Below are 11,525 nucleotides of genomic sequence, written 5' to 3'. Positions count from 1 at the left end.
TAAATCACTGGACTTTCTCCTCAGGGTCTTTGAGTGTGTTCACATTCCAGGGAGCTGGCTGTGTTTAGCCCCTGTCTCTATGTGCTCACAGGACTTTGAGGGATTTGTGAGCCCTGGTTTGGGAAGCAAGTCTTTGAATCATCATGCCTGTCTCACCATCTTGCCATTCTCACAGGTAAGAGCACTTTTTATTTGGGGGTGTTCTTTTTTTTTTAAGGAATTCCTTTTATTTTTATTATTTATTTATTTATTTATTTATTTATTTATTTATTTATTTATTTTTGGCTGTGTTGGGTCTTCGTTTCTGCGCAAGGGCTTTCTCTAGTTGCGGCAAGCGGGGGCCACTCTTCATCGCGGTGCGCGGGCCTCTCACTATCGCGGCCTCTCTTGTTGCGGAGCACAGGCTCCAGACGCGCAGGCTCAGTAGTTGTGGCTCACGGGCCTGGTTGCTTCGCGGCATGTGGGATCTTCCCAGACCAGGGCTCGAACCCGTGGCCCCTGCATTGGCAGGCAGATTCTCAACCACTGCGTGGGGTTGTTCTTTATTAAGGGGCTATAACAGTTCCCTAGGACGGCTGTAACAAACGACCACACACTGGGTGGCTTAAAACAATGGCAATAAATTCTCTCACAGTCATAGAGGCCGGAGGTCTGAAATCAGTGTCGGCAGAGCCGTGCTCCCTCTGAAGGCTCTAGAGGATGATCCTTCCTGCCTCTTCCAGCTTCCGGTGGCTCCAGGTATTCCTTGGCCTGTGGCTGCACCGCTCCAGCCTCTGCCACCGTCTTTACATCACCTTCTCCATTAGTCCAGAAGAGGAGTGAACCGCACTTCTTGTTAGAGGGCTTAGAGCAAAGCAGACCCCACCCCTTGGAGTGGCTGAACATCAGCTAGGTGGGGAGAAGGTGTTTCTAGGTTTTGGAGGTAAGGGAGACCCAGTACTCCTGGGGCCAGCTTGCCCCCGGGAGGTGGCTGGTGGGTGAACAGAGTGAGCTGAGGATGGCAGCGTTAGTTCACTGGGCTCAGGCCTGCTGGGTCCACAGGGCTTTGCTGATCTGAGCACCACTCCGAGGAACTGCTCTTTCCTGAAGGGGCTCCCCACCGAGGTGGTGGCCTGGCCAGGCCCATCTGGGACTTTGCTCTGAGCTTCAGGGGCAGCTTGGCTCATAAGGATCTTGTTCCTTGGTTCACGGCGCTCGTTCCTTCCACAAGCATGGCGTTGGCGGTGGGGCAGCCAGCCCGATATCATCGGCTGCAGGGCACCCTGCTGCGGGCACCTGCGGCTGCAGCATGAAGCAGGGACTCAGCCCCTTTCTCCAGCCCTCATCTCCCGGGTCACCCCAGTGAGGCGGATGAAGCCTGCCTCCAGGCTTCCTTTAAGACACTGGAAAGTACCACAGAACCTTGAGTGTTCCGAGGTGGGGCTGGCCGGGCGGGGGGAGGTTTGAGTATCTGCTCTCTGAGTGGAAACCCAGACACTTTACTTTCCCCTCACCCTGGGCAGGGGCCACTCTGCCCACGTCATCCTCCTCTACATTTGAACGAGTGTTGTCCCGAGAACAATCCCCACTTCTGAGGCAGCATGTTTATTTCGGCAACACCTCCCGGACTCAGGGCATCTCTTAAACCCCCTCTGGGTGCTGCCGTCACTCAGTTTACATCAGCCAGATGCCTTGCTTTCCAATCACTCCTCATCTTTGACCTAAACTGCAACCCACAGCCTGATGGTTCCCTGTGTGCCAGACTTGGCTCAGAATGTCTCCTATTAAAAAAAAAAAAAAAAAAAAATCACAGCTGGTGCATTCAGTGGCCTAGAGCACATGCCTTTGAGAGTCCACAAAGGTAGCAGGTATTTGTTATTTGAGGATGGGTCTGGCTTTTGGGAATGATGTGGCAGTACTCTGGGCTGAGGCTGGAGAATCAGGTAGCAGGGAAGAGCTCAGTGAGTCAAAAATAAGGAGGCTCCAGAGGGGCTGGAAGACTGCCCACTCTCGTCTTCAGCTCTCAGCCCACCGTTCTGTTACTATTGTACCCTTGGTTGTCACAGCAGATGTGGTCAGATAGCGCCTGGCCTCTCTTGCTATCTGCTCAGCGTTTCTCTGCTGTCAGAACAATCCCCCTGCTTCCCTAAGCTGGTGCATTTTGCATGGTTTGCAGGGTCCCCAGCAGAACTGAGCTTCAGTTGCCCCCGGCAGTAACCAGCTCAATTAAGAAGGCTTGGGCCTTTCTCCTTCCCTGGTCCACTCTCCCCCCTCCCCCTCCCCATCATCGTTTTCCCAGGGTCTCTTTCCCAAAGAAGCTCCCTGCGTGAAAGCCTCTACACTTGGGGGAACCCAGGCTGACAGCTGCCCTGCTGGATTTCCTGTGAGGCTTGCGAATGAACTATTTCAACCCACCAGATATGTGAATCATGGCGGGGGGGCGGGGTCTAGTGAGATGTGTCCTCAGGTATTGTCTCCTGGACCATTTCTTTTCCTCTCCTTTCTTCTTTGACAAAACAAACAGACAAAAACAAAACAAACAAAAAAAGACTTTCTTGAGATATAACTCATACGACATACAACTCACCCATTTAAAGTGTGCAATTCAATGGCTTTGGGTATATTCACAGAGTTGTGCAAAATCACCACGATCAATTTTAGAATATTTTCATCATTATAAAAAGAAACATGGTGCCCATTAGCAGTCAACTACCCACTTCCCCCTCAAACCTGCCCCCCACACAGGCAACCATGAATCTACTTTCTGCCTCTACAGATTTGCCTATTCTAGACATTTCGTTTAAATGGAATCATACAATGTGTGGCTTTTGTGTCTGACTTCTTTCATTTAGCATAATGTTTTCAAGGTTCATCCATGCTGTAGCATGTATCAGTAACTCATTTCTTTTTCTGGCTGAATAATAATCCATTGTATGGATATACCACATTTTATTTATCCATTCACCAGTTGACAGACATTTGGGTTGTTTCCATCTTTTGGCTATTATAATAATGCTATGAATATGCATGCACAAGTTTTTGTGTGGATGTGTGTTTTTATTTCTTTTGGGTATATACCTAGGACTAAAACTGCTAGGTCAGCTCTCTCTTTTATTTTTTAAATTTTATTGTTAGATTAGACAATATATTCCCATATTATTTCACAAGTTAAAAGGTACAGAAGGAGAATTCCTACTCTCTCCTCAGAGACAACCAATATTTTCACTTTAAGTGTATTTTGGGGGGATGTTTCTAGCATATATAAACAATTGTGAATATGTATTTTTCCCTTTTTTACACAAATAGTGACGTACAATACACACTGTTCAGCACCTTTCTTTATTCATTTAACATTAAATCTTAGAGACTGTTCCATATCATTACCAAAAAAAAAACAAAACCCTCTTTTCATTCTTTTTATGTATGTATAGTATTCCCTTGGATAGAGGAAAATTATTTATTTAATTTAAATTATTTAATCCGTTCCCTATTAAAAGGCAATAAGTTCTCCCCCAATCATTTGCTGTTACAAACAATGCAATGAAAAATTTTGAACAAATATCATTTCCTTCATGTGTGAGCACATCTGCAGGATCCATTTCAAAAAGTAGAAGAACAGGGGCTTCCCTGGTGGCTCAGTGGTTAAGAATCTGCCTGCCAATGCAGAGGACATGGGTTCGAGCCCTGGTCTGGGAAGATCCCACATGCCGTGGAGCAACTAAGCCCGTGCTCCACAACTACTGAGCCTGTGCTCTAGAGCCCGCGAGCCACAACTACTGAGCCCATGTGCCGCAACTACTGAAACCCGTGCGCCTAGAGCCTGTGCTCTGCAACAAGGGAAGCCACCGCAATGAGAAGCCCGCGAACCGCAATGAAGAGTAGCCCCCACTCGCCGCAATTAGAGAAAGCCCGCGTGCAGCAACGAAGACCCAACACAGCCAAAAATAAATAAAATAAATAAATTAAAAAAAAATTATATATATTAAAAAAAAGTAGAAGAACATATGCCAAATTGCCTTCCATAGAGGTTATTATCCCAATTTACTGCCCATCAGCAGTGTATGAGGGTGACTGTTCGCCCACTCTCACCAATTTGATGGGTGAAAAATGGTATCTCAATGTAACTTTCATTTGCAATATTCTTATTATGAGTGAGTTAAAGCATCTTTAATTCCTTTTGCTGTAAAATGTATCTTTTGCCTGTTTTTCTACTGGATGTGGTCATTTTCTTGATGATTTGTGGGTGCTTTTTATTTATCAGAGAAATTGGCTGTCTATGATAGGAAAGCCTAAAGCTGTTTCCAGTGGGTTAAGCCTGTTGCTTTTGTGTATTTCTGTACATGAATATCCAGTTTCTTTCCCTGAGAAGTCATTATATCTCCTACCCTGCTGACCAGGGGCAGCTGTGTGACTTGCTTTGGCCAATTAAATGTGAACAGAAGCATGTTTGTCACTTCTGGGCTGAAGCTGGAATTGCCATTGCTTTGTGCATTCTCTTTCCCCCTGCCATGGCAATCGGCATCAGCAGATGATGGCTATGCCTTCAGCTGGGGAACCCAAAGTGAAGGTGACAATAGTGACAACATGGGAGTAGAGACCCCAGCCAATCTGCAAGAGGACATGCAGTGTGGGCAAGAAATAATCCTTTGCTGTTTTATGCCACTAAAATTCTGACTTTTTTTTCTTGCTGCAGCATAACTAGCTTATCTTGACAGATACAGGTGATTTTTGCCACAAAGAAAATTTTTTATTCTGATGAGGTTAAAATGATCAATTCTTTATTTTGTGACTTCTAGGTGTGTATCAGAAGATCTTTCCCACTTCTGGATTATTATTTTTAAAATTCTCCCACAGCATGGTTAGTTAAAAATCCATTATTTCTCTCCCAATTTGAAATGCCATCAGGTGCTATTACTCTGATTGTTGTTCCATAGTTAAAGAAGCAGAGCCTGGGGCACTCGCTGCTGCAGTCACCATAACCATTGTTAGATTATGTCTAGCTGCTACTAGGAGACTTGATTGCAGATAGTTACTCCAATCAGGAGCTTATTCTCTCACACAGAAGTCCAGTGTTGGGTCTTCCAGGGCTGCTGGGGTAGTGCCAAGGGCATCAGAGACTCAGGCTTCTTATGTACTTCTGCTTTACCTCCCTTAACATATGGCTTTCTTAGACTTCATGGTCTAAGATGTCTGCAGGTGCTCCAGCCATCGAGTCTGAGTTCCAGGCAGGAAGTAGGAGGAAGAGAGTGGGACAAAAGGACTTTACCAACTGTCCATCTCCCTTTTAAGGAAATTTCTTGGAAGTCTCACCCCCAAACATCTGCTTGTATCTCACAGCCCAGAGCTTAGCAATAGGGCCTTGACTCAAACGGGCAAGAAATATAGTGTTTTGCTAAATACATTTGCTAGGCAGTGTGGGGGGTTGGTGTGATTGAATGGTGCAGGCTGCCACTGAGATAGGGTGATAGAGTTCTCTGACAGCCTCAGGGCTTTGGGGACAGGCCCTGCTCCTGAAAAAAAATTCCCATCGTGGCAAATCCCAACAGAAGGCACCACAGCCCTCACCATTCCCTCCTTGCTTCTTCGCCATTCCCAGGCCGTCTCCAGCTTTGGCGGGACTTCCCTGACGTGGCTGCACCTGTGTGTGGGGTGGGAGGCTGGCCTCTGCTCTGGGAGTCAGAAGCCCTAGTGGTCTTCGACCCATCCAGCCCCGACTGTTACTGGCTGGCTGTGGTTTCAAGTCCTCTGAGCCCGTTTCTCTCTGTAAACTCGGGTAACAAGGACGTCTTCCCACAGCTGCTGTGATAACAGAATGAAATCACGTTTAGGAAGGCCTTTGGGTTTGTGGCTGTTGATCTTGGGACAAGAAGAGAAGACGGCCTGAAAGTCCCTGCTGCCACCAGCTGGCCCACGGAGCAGGGGCAGCGGGTGTTATCAGAGAAAGGCCTGGAGGGGAGGGCGTGCCCCTCACCTGCTCATCTGCTCCCATGGCTTCCGGACCCTCTTTCGGGATTTTTTTCATCAGCTGCACAAAACGAAGTCACTCTCTTGCTATCAGATCCAGCACCTCCCCAGCTTCCCACCCCAACTCCAGCCCTGGTCTGGCCCCTCTCAGGCAACAGCCCGTCACTAAATCCATCAGCCCCTTTAGTACCTTCATTTACTTCATCCCACCCCCCTCAACATTTCTAAACGTATCTCTCTCCTGACCCTTACTTCCTCCCCACCCACCACCCTCTCCCTAATAGCCTCCTGCTATTAGTCACTCAGTACCTTGCATTAGTCAGGAAAAGCTAGACTTATGCCTTGGTAACAAAAGACCCTCATCGACGTGGTTTAGTATGTACACATTTGTTTCTTGTTCACAAAAATCTGCAAGGCTCTCTAGGACAGCTGTCCCCAGTGATCCAAGCAGCTTAGATCTGGTGACGGCACCATCTCAACACATGCCACACTTGCCACAAAGTTAAGAGAGACAGGCAGGATTTGTACCTGCTCTTTTATGTTTCAGCTGGAAGTGACACTTAGACCTACAGTCTATTGGCCAGAACCAGGCACGTGGCTCTGCCTAACTGCTGGTGGCAGGGAAATGTGGGGAGCATATATCTGCAGTCGAGTCTCTGTTTCTAGCAGGAACATGTGCAGGAACCGCCTCTGCCAAAGCCTACAGGCACCTGCTACTAGTTCATGTCCAAGTTCCTGCCTGACCCTCAACAATTCCTATGGTCTGGCCCTACCTGACTCCTCCCAGCCCATCACCCACCTCTCCCTGGTTGAACTCCCTGCTCCAGATGCATCACACCAAGTCCTTCCTCTGAGCCTTTTCTCATGACTTCCCTTTGTTTATCAATCTTTCACCTCTTCTTTCCTAAGTTCCTCTGGGCCCCAATCAAGGTCAGTCTCTTTCACAAAGCCTCCTTCTGGCTCAGCTCTTAGTGTTCTCCCTTCTCAGAGCTCCTCCAGGGCTTATTTTTAAGCTCTCACTCAGCCCTGAGCACAGGTTCCTTCTATGGCCGGTCTAGATTGTAACCCTTGGAGGTCGAGGGCTGTGTCTTATCCCTCTCTGCCCTCTCAATGCCCTTCTCAGTAGGGCTCTCAATGATTTTAACTCATGAATGGTTGTTGAACACCTACTAAATGTCAGACACCAAGCTAGGCATGCTGGACGCAAAGAACAATGAAACATGATCCTAGAAGGAAATAAACATGTGCCTGCTACGTAGCATCTAATGATTAAGAGAGACAACTCTGGAGTCTGCTTGGGGTTGAGTCCTGCCTCTGGTTAAATAAGCTGCAAGACCTCAGGCAAGTTACTTAACTTCTTTAGCCTGAGTTTTCTCATTTTCAACAAAGTGATTATCATTATCTGCTCTATTAGCTTCCCAGGGCTGTTGTAACAAGTTACTACAAACTGGGTGGTTGAAGACAACAGAAATGTATTCTCTGACAGCTCTGGAAGCTAGAAGGCTGAAGTCAAGGCGTTGGCAAGGCCACTCTCCCTCTGAAGACTCTAGGGAAGAATTCCTTTCTTGCTGCTTCCTATTTCTGGTGCTCTCAGCAATCCTTGGTGTCCCTTGGCTTGTAGCTACATCGTTCCAATCTCTGCCTCCATCTTTGCATGACGTTCTTCTCTTTCTCCCCCCTCCGCCCATGTCTTCTCCTCTTCTTATAAAGACATCAATTATATGATTTAGGACTCACCTAAATCCAGTATGACCACATCATAACTAATTATATCTGCAAAACCCTACTTCCAAATAAGGTCACATTGTGAGGTTCCAGGTTGACATAAATTTTGTGGGACAGGTTGGGGGGGACACTTATTCAACCTACCTCATATGATTATTGTGAAGATTAAATAAGATGGTGCCTGTAAATCATCTGGCACAATGCCTGGTATATAGTAAAAACTCATCGAATGTTAGTCATTTTTAGAACAGTATATTAATCAGGATTATTTTATTTCCAAGTGTCAGAAACCCAACTCAGTCCTGGTGTGGCTGGATCTGGGTGGTGAAACGAGGCTGTTAGGAATCTACCCCCTTCCTCTCTCTGCTCTCTGTCATCTTTATTCTTAGGCGCTCTCTCCCAGGGAAGTGGCAAAGACAACCCTCAGCAGGTACAGGGCTCCATTTGACTAGCTAATCATCCTCGGTGGAAAAGAAGCATCTCTTTCTCAATGGTTCCAGGAAAAGTCCCAGGGCTGACTAATGGAGCCAATCGGGAACATGAGCCCATCCCAGAAACAAGTTCTGTGGGCAGAAGGATGGAATATCCTGAACTGGGGGATGGAGTGGGGGTTAGCTATATGTGAACCACTTGAACTGCAAGTGAATGGGGTTGGTTCCCAAAAGGCAAATCAGAATGCTGGACCACTGGATGCTAAGCAGGCAAAAAGACAGCTAGTTCACTCTAGATCATGGCAATGCTGTGTGCCAGCTTGTAGCCTAGTGCCTGGGACAGTGTAGGCGTTCAGTAAATGTTTACTGAATGATCACATGAATGATGCAAGAAAGAACGTGTTCAGCGCCAAGTAAGTTGCTCTTGTTTTTTTCATTACTTCCCACAATAGCACTGCAAAGAAGGCATTATTATTTCCATTTTGTAGATGTAGAAATAGAGGCTTAGCGAGTTTAAGTGATCTGTCCAAGATGACAGAATGAAAAAGTGGTAGAGCTAGGATTCAAAGCCAGATGGGTTTCACTGCAGACCCTGTGTTATTTCTATTACACCACACTGCCTTTGGCCACCAAAATCATACCAAGAGAAGAGTTTGAACACATACCACTTTTAAGTGCAACCATAAAATAAATACACTTTTTGGTCACCTTCCCACAGTTTTTTACCACCCAGAGTCTCAAATCCCCCTTTTCCTTTGTCTAGTTACATCTCCCAATTTATTACCCTTTGTTAAAATAGTACATACATCGCTGGATTTAACCACCTCTTTGGGTTTTCATTTCTTTTCTGTGAAGCCCCATGCACATATAACTATTAACACCGGTGTAATTTGTATGCCTTTTCTTCTGTTAATCTGTATTTTGTTAGCTTCATTTGCAGAGCCCAGGTACAGAACTAAAGGGTAGAGGAATAGTTTTCCCTCTCATACAATGATATTTAAGTTGTTTCCAGTTTTTGGCTATTAGGATAAAGTCACTTTGAACATTCTTATCCATGTCCTTTGGTGGACATAAGCCAAAAGCACTTGGTTCTGTTAGGTACATACCCAGGAGTGAAATCGTAGGGTCATTTGCTGCTCCCTCTCTCTTACCTCTTGGAAGTCCCTCAGATTGTGCGGAACCCCTGCCTGCTTAGACCTCTCTAAGCCTAGAGACAGAGAGTTGAGCAAGACGACCTCCTGAGGCCTCTCTCATCATTTACCAGAAGGACTTAGCCATAGGTCTCTTCTGTCCCCAGCTCCCGCCAGCACCACTGTTTGCTCATGAAAACGTTTCATGTGATTAGCCAAGTAATGACATCTTAAAACTATAGAGCTAATATATTACGTAATAAAACACAGGAGCAAATCTCTTTGACACATACTGGTGATTTACTCCACCAGCCATAAAGATAATTACATTTCAGGTTGATATATAAAAGGCGGCAGGCAGAGCTTATGAAGAATTAGCATAGCTTTGTGTCGGACCTCTCCATCCATGTGGACCTGTTCATAATTCCCCTCGCTACCAGCCAGCAAACATTGACTCAGCTGGGCCTGCTCAGTGACTGGTCCTTGCTGCCACTGGGAGAAAATGTTGGAGGCATTGGAGGAGCAGCTGGAGAGGCTCAGGCTTGGGATACGAGGCATTCATTCCTACAGGCAGCTCTGTAACATCGGAGGGGGGAGCTCCAGTCTGGAGGCAGGCTGTCTGGTCTCTGGGCCTGCTATGCCACATCTACCCTTAAGCAAGTCACCACCCTTCCTGGAATCAAAATATGCCCTGGGGCAAGATGCTCCCCAACTCCTTGCCCTATCACCAAGGAGAATATTGTGAATATTCTGAACTTCTGGGACCAGTTTTCCAAAGCATAAGTCAGGTCTCTCTGTCTGACAAGTATCAGTGAACTTCTAAGGACAAGGTGGCAGGGCATTTGTACCTGGGGCTGCCCTGGTGTCACTGATTTCCAGGACTCTGTTCCCCCATGATCACTGCTGTCCCAGACCAGGAGGCAAGGGTCCAGAGAGAGATCAGGAGAGAGGAATCTGGAAGGACCCTCAGGCATCAGTATCCAAACTTCCAGTTTAGAAACAGGAAACTGAGGAAGGGAGAGAATGTGTGGCCATCCAGATTCACAGAGAAGATCAGGGTCAGAGCTGAGACTAGAAGCCAGGATGAAAAATACAGAGCCAAAAGATGTGAAGATTTTGCTACCATTCCGGGGGAGGGAGCCCAGAATCCAATGCTGTATCTGCTCCTTCTTTTACTTTGGCACAAAGCAGGATTTCAAAGGAAACCCAGCCCCACGCTGCTTCCCTCTTCTCCCTCGCTTCTCCATCCCTTCTCTGTTGCTCCAGCTGGTGGTGGCTTGTCTACAGGAGGGTAGGTCTGGGTGCAGGGGAAGGACAAGATGAGCTCTAGAGATCCTGGGTGGCTAATCCTTAGACTTGGGGAAAAGTGGGACCTGGGAGGTGAGCTGTGGGTGATTATGGTTGGAGTAGCCATCAACCAATCTCAGTGAACCCTTGGGAACAGAAAGCCAGGACTGCTGGGGTGTCCATTCCTACCCCTCTCCCCCTGACCTTCTGAGGTCACCTTTGGTTTTCCGCTAGGAAATGTCTTCATCTGTCCAAGCCTGGGCAGAGCGCCTCCTGCTGGTCTGGTGGGGACTTTCTCCAGTGAGCCTCAGGACCTGAGTTTGGGAAGAAGCAACATTGCAAATACGTGATTCAACAAACAGCTGTTTCCAAGGGTTTGGGGATGTGCCCCTGAGCCCCTCCTCCTTGGCCTGAATGCAGGCCTGGCAGGTGTGGGGCACAATTAGCTGGGTGGTTGGAGGAAGCGTCTCAGCAGGCGTAGGAAAAACAGAGTCCCTTCCAGGTTCTGGAATGTGCAAATTCAAGAAAGACCTAGCCACAGCCCTCAGCTGCGGGCCCCAGCCTCCTGCTGAGTCATCGCGGTAGACAGTGGGAGTTGGGAGGGGTCTTTCTTTTTTTTCTATAAGCTTCATTTATTGATTGATTGATTTTCCTTGTTATTTATTTATTTATTTTTACATTTTTAAAAACATCTTTATTGGAGTATAGTTGCTTTACAATGGTGCGTTAGTTTCTGCTGTATAACAAAGTGAATCAGCTGTACGTATGCAAACATCCCCATATCTCCTCCCTCTTGCGTCTCCCTCCCACCCTCCCTATCCCACCCCTCCAGGTGGTCACAAAGCCCGGAGCTGATCTTCCTGTGCTATGCGGCTGCCTGGGAGGGGTCTTTCTGAGCCCGCCTGCAACCGCGGGGGTCTCTAGAAACCCCCAAGCCCTTCCCCCTGGCCACTGTCTCCTCCCCCCGCTGACCGTCGCAACGCAGCCCGATGCTTCTCCAGCCAGCAGA

The sequence above is a fragment of the Balaenoptera ricei genome, chromosome 8 (genome assembly GCF_028023285.1).
Source record: "Balaenoptera ricei isolate mBalRic1 chromosome 8, mBalRic1.hap2, whole genome shotgun sequence".
Classification (NCBI taxonomy): Eukaryota; Metazoa; Chordata; class Mammalia; order Artiodactyla; family Balaenopteridae; genus Balaenoptera; species Balaenoptera ricei.
This window is presented reverse-complemented; position numbering follows the sequence as displayed.